Genomic DNA, 8,933 nt, shown 5'->3' on the forward strand with positions numbered 1-8,933 from the left:
TGATGAAGGGACCTTCCCAAGAAGGAGCAAGCTTGTGTGGTTTCTGCTGATCCACTCGGAGAACCAAATCTCCTTCCTGGAAGGCTCGACTCTTCATGTTTTTGGCGTGGAAGCAACGCAAGTCTTGTTGATAAATGGTCGATCGGATCAGAGCCATTTCCCTTTCTTCCTCTAAAAGGTTGACTGCATCCTGCCGTGCTTGTGCTTCAGCCTCGGTGTAGAGCTCGACCCGAGGAGCATTGTGGAGCAAGTCACTCGGCAAGACTGCTTCAGCTCCGTAGACCAAGAAGAACGGAGTTCTTCCAGTCGACCGGTTGGGCGTGGTCCTTAACCCCCAAAGCACCGAGGGAAGTTCGTTGACCCATGCACCAGCCGCATGCTTGAGATCACGCATCAAACGGGGTTTCAACCCTTTGAGAATCAAGCCGTTGGCTCGTTCTGCCTGTCCATTCGACTGTGGATGGGCGACTGAAGCATAGTCGACTCGTGTGCCTTGAGACGTGCAGAAAGCTCTGAATTCTTCGAAATCGAAGTTTGACCCGTTGTCAGTGATGATGCTGTGCGGGACTCCATATCTGAATATCAATTCTCTGATAAAGCTGACAGCAGTACCGGCATCGAGGTTCTTGATGGGTTTGGCCTCAATCCACTTGGTGAACTTGTCGACTGCTACTAGCACATGGGTGAAACCGCTTCTGCCTGTTCTCAAAGGGCCGACCATATCCAATCCCCATACTGCAAAGGGCCAACCAAGTGGTATGGTCTTTAAAGCTGAGGCAGGCTTGTGTGACATATTGGAGTAAAATTGACATCCCTCACAGTTGTCGACTATCTCCTTTGCCATTTCATTCGCTCTTGGCCAATAAAATCCGGCTCGGTATGCTTTGGCCACAATGGTCCTGGAAGACGCATGATGGCCACAGGTCCCCGAGTGGATGTCATCAAGGATTATTCGACCTTCCTCCGGTGTTATGCATTTCTGACCAACTCCAGTCGCGCAACCCATACAAAAGTGCTTCATATTCTACTTCATTGTTGGAGGAATCAAAGTGGATCTGGAGCACATATCTAAGCTTATCTCCTCGGGGAGAATCCAAAACTACCCCAACACCAGAACCATTTAACATCTTAGAGCCATCAAAGAACATGGTCCAATGCTCCGAGTGAACTTGAGTCAGCTGCTATTGTTCAATCCACTCGGCAAGGAAATCTACTATAGCCTGGGACTTAATGGCTTTCTTTGCCTCAAATTTGATATCAAGGGGAAGGAGTTCAATCGCCCATTTAGCCACTCGACCAGTTGCATCTTTGTTGTGCAGAATCTCTGACAATGGTGCATCGCTGACGACTGTAATGTCATGATCAGAGAAATAATGAGCAACCTTCTTCATGGTCATGTAGATCCCATATACGAGCTTCTGATAATGAGGATATCTTTGCTTCGATGGGGTCAAAACTTCAGAGAGATAATACACTGGGTGCTGAACTTTGAAGGTTTTACCTTTCTCTTCCCGCTCGACCGTAAGTACTGTACTGGCGACCTGTCCTGTGGCTGCAATGTAAAGCAACAGAGGCTCTTTGCTGATTGGAGCAGCAAGCACCGGCTGGGTGGAGAGCAGAGCTTTTAGCTCGGCAAACGCTGCATCAGCTTCTGGAGTCCACTCGAACTTGTCTGCCTTCTTCATCAGTCGGTAAAGAGGCAACGCCTTTTCACCGAGGCGAGAGATGAATCGACTTAACGCGGCCAAGCATCTAGTAAGCTTCTGGACATCGTGCACACGCACAGGGCGTTTCATTCGGAGTATGGTGCCAACTTTTTCTGGGTTAGCATCGATTCCTCGTTATGGAACGAGAAAACCGAGTAACTTTCCACCAGGTACTATGAATGTGCACTTTGATGGATTGAGCTTGATATCATACCTCCTGAGATTGGCAAATGTTTCAGCTAGGTCAGTCAACAGGTCGGAACCCTTTCGTGACTTGACCACAATATCATCCATGTGTGCTTCCACATTCCGACTGATTTGAGTGAGTAAACACTTTTGAATCATTCTCATGAACGTGGCTCCGGCATTCTTGAGACCGAATGGCATGGTGATATAGAAGAAGCACCCGAATGGAGTGATGAAAGCTGTTTTGATTTCGTCAGGTCCATACAAACGGATCTAATGATACCCGGAATAGGCGTCTAAAAAAGACAATCTCTCGCATCCCGCAGTTGAGTCGACAATTTGGTTGATGCGAGGGAGAGGAAAATGATCTTTTGGGCAGGCCCGATTGATATGTTTGAAATCAATGCACATGCGCAGTGAGTTGTCCTTCTTGGGAACCATGATGACATTGGCGAGCCACTCGGAGTGGTATATCTCTCGGATAATCTTTGCTGCAAGGAGTCGAGCCACCTCCTCGCCAATGGCTTTTTTCTTCTGAACGGCGGACCATCGAAGATGTTCTTTAACAGGTTTCGCTTTTGAGTCGACTCTAAGGCGATGCTCAGCCAGCCCCCTGGGAACACCCGGCATGTCAGCTGGCTTCCATGCAAAGATGTCCCAGTTCTCACGGAGGAACTGGATGAGCGCTTCTTCCTATTTAGAGTCGAGTGTTGTGGAAATATGGGTCGGAGCTGCGTTGGGGTCAGTCGGGTGGATATGAACTGGCTTCGTCTCCCCAGACGACTGGAACGCTGACTCTGTGGCGGGCTTCTTGGCCCGCAACAAATCACTCGGATCTGCATTTTTCTTGTATCCTTCCAGCTCTACCACTGTTATCTGGTCATCCGCAATCTTCGAGCCTTTCTGGAAACACTCTTCTGCCTTCTTCCGGCTGCCAGTGATAGTGATCACTCCTTTGGGGCCAGGCATCTTTAATTTGTGGTACACGTAACATGGTCGAGCCATGAAGTGGGCATAGGCTGGTCTTCCCAAAATAGCGTGGTAAGCGCTCTGGAAATCCACGACTTCAAATGTCAGCTTCTCTTTGCGGAAATGCTTTGAGTCGCCGAACAGTACATCCAGGGCTATTTGGCCGAGTGACTCAGCCTTCTTTCCAGGAATGACTCCGTGAAAACTCATGTTGCTGGAGCTGAGCCTGGACATCGGAATGCCCATTCCCTTGAGCGTCTCTGCATACAGTATATTCAATCCACTGCCGCCATCCATCAATACCTTCGTCAGTCGAGTGCCTTTGACGACTGGGTCAACCACCAGCGCTTGCCTCCCAGGGGTGGCAATGTGAGTAGTGTGATCGGACTGGTCGAACGTAATGGGAGTTTGTGACCATTTCAGATAGCTTGGTTTCGCCGGGGCGACCATATTTACCTCTCGGTTGATCACTTTCAGTCGACTTTTGCTCTCTACATTAGCAAAAATCATCAGGGTGGAATTGACATGAGGGTACCCTCCATCACTGTCCTCCTTGTCCTCGGCCTTGTCCGACTCCTTCTCTTTGTCTTTAGGCTGTTTTCCTTGAAACTGCTGGATTAAGAGCCGGCACTGGCGAGTGGTATGTTTCGGGTAGATGAAGTTACCTTCTTCATCTTTCTTCGTGTGGATATGACACGGTAGATCCATCACGTCATTACCTTCTTTATCCTTTATCTTCTTGGGGTTCCAAGATCCTTTGGGCTTCCCTTTGAATTTGCCCTGAGTCACGGCCAGAGCCTCTCCAGGAGCAGCTGGCTCGGCCTTCCGCTTCTGCTTCCGACTGGAGTTTCCTTTTTCCGATTGACTTGGCTTATACTTGCCACTCCGGAGCCTGTCCTCTTCTTCACCGTTAGCGTATTTGGTGGCAATCTCCATCATTCGACTCAGGGTCATATCTCCGATTCGACCAAACTTGAAGGCGCAGACCGCTTGATGGTCCGACACATTCTCCATAGTATGATGCAAAGTGATCCATCTCTGGATGTAATCTCTCAATGTTTCACTCGACTTTTGTACGTAGACTTGCAGCTCCATCAATCTGGCCGGTCGCTTGCAAGTTCCCTCGAACGTCCTGACGAACACTCGGGAAAGATCTTCCCAGGTGTAAATGTTGCTAGGAGCTAACTGATTCAACCACGCCCTGGCCGAACCTTCTAGCATGAGTGGCAAATGTTTCATGGCTACCTCATCATCACCACCACCAATCTGTACCGCCACTTGGTAGTCTTCAAGCCAAGTTTCAGGCTTGGACTCTCCGGTGAACTTACTTACCCCAGTCGCCAACCTGAAGTTGGGGGGTATCACTACGGCTCTAATGGCTCTACTAAAGCATTCTAGACCTGAAACATGGACTCGGCTGCTAGTGGGCACATCTCTGTCGTGGCCACCTCTATGAGCTCTGTTCCGATCGACCAAACCTTGCACGATGATGGATCTCGCGTCAAAGCTTGGTTCTCTGGGGTCGACCGAAGCTCTTCGCCCAACACTGAGCTGGCGCCTGTCATCTTGCTGCCGATGGGCGTAAGACCCACTTCTCGGGGGAGGAGTGGGCACTCGACGCCTATCATCACGATCAAATCGGTCATCATAGTGGTCCCGCCGGCCTTCACGTACCATGTGCCTCGGAGGTGACCTTGGACTGTGAGCCGACTGAACAGTATTCGCAGCGACGGGTCGACTGTGAATCCTGTTGCGCGACTGTGACACAACTGAAATCTGATCTCCTGCCGCCCGGAGCAAATCTCTGATCTGCATCAAGCCTCTTCCAGCCTCCGACTGAGAGGGCTGAATTGACTCCGCTATACGGGCTGCAGCTGCCAAGTTCTGAATCGGGGTTCGATATACCTGAGTCGGTTGCGGAAAGAGCTGACGTCGGCTGGATTCAGGTACTCGTTGACGCGCACGCTCGTCGAGTGCTCACTGGAGGTTCTCCAGTCGAGTGTGTTCAGCCAAGTTGGCCAAACGTGCTTCTTCCAAGGCACGAGCCTCAGGAGTTTCTCCTGCGATGGGAGTATGCAGGGCATCCATGTTCCGGCGGCGTAGATCTTCTCTTTGCTGAGAAGTGAGTGGCTCGGGCATATATTCTTCGTGGGCCTAAGCGGGGTCGCCTCCATCGTCCATCCCGTCGATGCGGGGGAAACCGGGAGGGCTACGAGGCCCATTGACCATCAGGACCTCCACCGCTGGATCGCTGCTGTCGCACTCGGATGCAGTCTCTACGGAGCCAGTCGACAGATCGAACAGGCCGTAGAGAGATTTGTCGGGCTCAATTGCCGCGACTTGGGTGATGGTCGATTGGCGAGCCACTGCGTGTCTCACCCATCGCTGAATCCTCGACCGACCAGAGCGCTTGCGCTGGCGGGAGACAGGGAGGGAGGACGGCACAGGAGTCGACCGGTATGGGGTCGACGGCTGCCCCAGCAGGACGCCGTGGACACACGCCCGAAAGTGCGTCGCCCCGTGGACGGGGAGCGCGTCGATGTTGAGTGGTGCCTCCTGGAGCCAAGCGGAGTCGTCGGCGATGAAAGCGAGCGCACCGAGACGGATCTCGCGGCCCTCGACCAGAGCTCCGCCAGAAACCATGATGAAGGCAATCGGAAAAATTGCAACTTCTCCAAAAAGTCGCTAAGACACCTGCCCCACGGTGGGCGCCAACTGTCGTGGTTCTAAGTCTGACAGTAGAATGGGGGGTAGGTATGGAGAGGCAAGATCCTACCTATGGAGTAGTTGTACACACGAGTGTTTTACGAGTTCAGGCCCTTCTCGGAGGAAGTAATAGCCTTACATCTCGGAGCCCGGAGGCGGTCGACTGGTTTATGTGTATATGAGTTACAGGGGTGCGAACCCTTTACACTGAGGAGGGGGGTGGCTTATATAGAGTTCGCCAGACCCCTCCGGCCCTCAGTTATCCAGGGTTTAAAGTACATTAAGATAGGGGGTTACTGGTAACGCCCTCATAAAGTGCCATGAAGGCTATTAAAGCTACTTAATGACAGACCGTTGTGTGCTGAGTGACTTTAGGTCTCCTGGCCGTCGAGTGGTTAGCTTCATGGTCGAGTGGCTATCTTCATAGTCGAGTGTCCTTGAGTTCGTCGAGTGAAGTCCCTCTTGGTCGACTGGAAGGTAGCTTCTTCTAAGGATGTCCTTGGGTAGGGTATCCTAGATAGGTCCATGACCCTACCCTAGGTACATGACTTCATCAGGCGGGACGACATGAGCAAGGTAGTATTTATTGCTAGCCGAAATCTAGATCGACGGGAATAGTACACACGCCGGTCACCAAAATTTACGAGTACTGTAGTTTGAATTACACATGATTCCGGCATCAAAATACGTGTGTGAACATAATAGCTGACGGTTCCCAATACAGAACCGTGTCTGGTTAATAACCCCCGCCACCCACCTTCAAAACCTCGAGGCGCAAAATAGAGTGCCAATCGTGTGGGGGCCGGTTCTAGATTTTACATTTTCTTTTTTGAACACCAGATATTTATATCGTCTGATGATTTTTTAACTCCCACACTAGTACACAAATATGATTTTTCAAATCGTTATGGTTAACCGTTGCATGTAGATGTAGTTCAAATTTTACTTATGGTCATTAAATGACTAGAAAATCATTTAAATGTCTTTAAAAGGTCAAATGACCCCTAAAATTTTCCAATTTTTCACATGACAGTTGTATTAGTGCATGTAGAAAGTTTTTGAAGGTCCTAAGAGGAAGCTATCTCCCGTTCGTCATCAAAATGCAATGTTCCCTCTCGGAAGCATGAGCCTTCTAGCGAGTTGCTCCGGTTTGTGAGGGGTGTGTGTCCAATTCGTCAAACAGGCCATTTTTTTACCACATCATCTTGGTGGCGTGACATTACATCAAGCAAGGTTCATGTTTTTCTGATCATTTCTTAATTTTTTGGAATTAGAATGCCATGGCACTCCATGCATATGTCCATGCCATGATACCAATATGTTTGAAAATTACTTCTAATTTACTGCACATGGAATTAACTCGCATACAAGTACACAAATATGATTTTTCAAAATGTTATGGTTAGCCGTTGCATGTAGATGTAGTTCAAATCTGAATTACGGTTATTAAATGGCTAGAAAATAACGTAAATGTCTTCAAAAGGTCAAATGAACCCTGAAATTTTCCAAATTTTCACATGATGTTTGTATTAGTGCATGTTACACGTAGAAAATTTTTGAAGGCCATAAGAGGAAGTTATCTCCTGTTCGTCATCAAACATGCATTGTTCCCTCTCGGAACCATGAGCCTTCTAGTGAGTTGCTCCGGTTTGTGAGGGGTGTGTGTGTGTCCAATTTGTCAAATAGGCCAATTTTTTTACCACATCATCTTGGTGGCGTGACATTACATCAAGCAAGGTTCATGTTTTTCTGATCATTTCTTAATTTTTTGGAATTAGAATGCCATGGCACTCCATGCATGTGTCCATGCCATGATACCAATATGTTTGAAAATTACTTCTAATTTACTGCACATGGAATTAACTCGCATACAAGTACACAAATATGATTTTTCAAAATGTTATGGTTAGCCGTTGCATGTAGATGTAGTTCAAATCTGAATTACGGTTATTAAATGGCTAGAAAATAACGTAAATGTCTTCAAAAGGTCAAATGAACCCTGAATTTTTCCAAATTTTCACATGACGGTTGTATTAGTGCATGTTACACGTAGAAAATTTTTGAAGGCCATAAGAGGAAGTTATCTCCTGTTCATCATCAAACATGCATTGTTCCCTCCCGTAACCACGAGCCTTCTAGTGAGTTGCTCCGATTTGTGAGGGGTGTGTGTCCAAACTTTCGTCAAACATGACAATTTTTTTACCACATCATCTTGGTGGCATGACATTACATCAAGCAAGGTTTCATATTTTCTGATCATTTTTTATTTTTTTGGAATTAAAATGCCATGGCACTCGATGCATGCGTCCATGCTGCGAGACCAATATGTTTGAAAATTCCTTCTAATTTACTGCAGATGGAATTAACTTGCACACAAGTACAAAAGTATGATTTTTCAAACCGTTATGGTTAGCCGTTGCATGTAGATGTAGTTCAAATTTGAATTACGGTCATTAAATGACTAGAAAATCACTTAAATGTCTTCAAAAGGTCAAATGACCCCTGAAATTTTCCAAATTTGCACATGACAGTTGCATTAGTGCACGTTACATGTAGAAATTTTTTGAAGGCCGTAAGAGGAAGCTATCTCCCGTTCGTCATCAAACATGCATTGTTCCCTCTCGGAACCATGAGCCTTCTAGTGAGTTGCTCCGGTTTGTGAGGGGTGTGTGTCCAAACTTTCGTCAAACAGGCCAATTTTTTTACCGCATCATCTTGGTAGCATGACATTACATCAAGCAAGGTTTCATGTGTTTATAATCATTTTTTAATTTTTGGGAATTTAAATGCCATGGCACTCCATGCATGTGTCCATGCCGTGAGACCAATATGTTTGAAAATTCCTTCTAATTTACTGGCCATGGAATTAACTCGCACACAAGTACACAAATATGATTTCTCAAACCGTTATGGTTAGCCATTGCATGTAGATGTAGTTCAAATTTGAATTACATCACTAAATGGCTAGAAAATGACTTAAATATCTTTAAAAGGTCAAATGACACCTGAATTTTCCAAATTTTCACATGACAGTTGTATTAGTGCATGTTAAATGTAGAAAAAAATTGAAGGTCGTAAGGGGAAGCTATCTCCTGTTCGTCATCAAACATGCATTGTTCCCTCTCGGAACCACGCGCCTTCAAGTGAGTTTCTTCAGTTTGTAAGGGGTGTGTGTCCAAACTTTCGTCAAACATGCCAATTTTTACCACATCATCTTGGTGGCATGACATTATGTCAACCAAGGTTTCATGTGTTTCTGATTTTTTTATTTATTTGGAATTTAAATGCCATGGCACTCCATGCTTAATTGTGTCATAGCCGTTAGATCAATATGTTTGAAAATTCGTTCCAATTTACTGCACATGG

This window comes from Triticum aestivum, chromosome 3B, assembly GCF_018294505.1.
Source record: "Triticum aestivum cultivar Chinese Spring chromosome 3B, IWGSC CS RefSeq v2.1, whole genome shotgun sequence".
Classification (NCBI taxonomy): domain Eukaryota; kingdom Viridiplantae; phylum Streptophyta; class Magnoliopsida; order Poales; family Poaceae; genus Triticum; species Triticum aestivum.